The following is a 1,440-nucleotide window of genomic DNA, read 5'->3' on the forward strand; positions in this document are numbered from 1 at the left end:
GATATCACGTCGAAAATCGTCTAGGACCGATAGGGAAAAAGTTTCCTCTTGGCGGTGGGACTTAGAAAAATTTCCAGAGTTTTGTCGACGGAGTAGCACATCCGTCCATTATTTGCTAATAACTCGATAAATAATAATTGTAGCGAGTTTGGTGTTATGATATATATTGTTAGAAACCGTCTATATTACAGTGATATCACGTCGAAAATCGTCTAGGACCGATAGGGAAAAAGTTTCCTCTTGGCGGTGGGACTTAGAAAAATTTTCGTCGAACGTCCGACGGAGTAGCACATCCGTCCATTATTTGCTAATAACTCGATAAATAATAATTGTAGCGAGTTTGGTGTTATGATATATATTGTTAGAAACCGTCTATATTACAGTGATATCACGTCGAAAATCGTCTAGGACCGATACGGAAAAAGTTTCCTCTTAGCGGTGGGACTTAGAAAAATTTCCAGAGTTTTGTCGACGGAGTAGCACATCCGTCCATTATTTGCTAATAACTCGATAAATAATAATTGTAGCGAGTTTGGTGTTATGATATATATTGCTAGAAATCGTCTATATTACAGTGATATCACGTCGAAAATCGTCTAGGACCGATACTTAAAAATTTTCCTCTTATTTGTGGGACTTAGAAAAATTTTCAAAGTTCGGTGAATTATGAAAAGTTGGTTATTTTGTGTAAAATAATATAGAAATGTTAAAATTTATTATATTTTGTGAAAAAAATTTTTATACTTTTTTCGCTCTAAGTTCCAACAGCCCCGCCGGGAGGTCTGTTGCCGCGGCGGTTTGCGGCCATAAGCGCGCGTGCTATTGACCGCGCGGCGCCGGCGTCCGGCCGGCCGTTCGGTATCTATAAGAGAGTCGACGGTTCGGTCGAGTCGGTCGGTGCAGCGCGCGTCTGTGGCTATTCTACGATCTCGGTCGAGAAGCAGTCATGGGCGCCTCGAGACTTCGGTCTTGACTGTTTCGTACCGTGCTTCGTATCGAATTATTCTCTACACAGCATTGCCACGGGTCGGTGTCCCTAGACCGAATGGCCCTTATGTGGCGAGCCTTCCCTTAGTGGAGGTTGGTGACTTGTATTCACTTTTGTGTTTACTCGTACTAACTGAGCATCAACTCTTATGTCCGAGCGACTAAGGTATGAAAAAGAGAAAATAGAGTTAAAGAGAAAAAAAATTCTGTCTTTTAAAGACAGAATAAAGAGAAAAATTCGTTAAATAATAGAGGTGTCCTATTTCGTTTATGCCCAGCGCGAGCAGAAGAACACGGTTTCTCGCAGTCCAGCATGCGTCCTGTCCGCGCTTCCTCGGCACTTGTGTCGATTTTGTCCAGCGCAGTGGTTACGTGCTTCCGCGATCCATGTTTGGAACTATACGCGCCTCCACGATTAGGCAAACCATGTTATTATATGAAACGAATGTATGA

The sequence above is a fragment of the Halictus rubicundus genome, unplaced genomic scaffold (genome assembly GCF_050948215.1).
Source record: "Halictus rubicundus isolate RS-2024b unplaced genomic scaffold, iyHalRubi1_principal scaffold1191, whole genome shotgun sequence".
Lineage (NCBI taxonomy): Eukaryota > Metazoa > Arthropoda > Insecta > Hymenoptera > Halictidae > Halictus > Halictus rubicundus.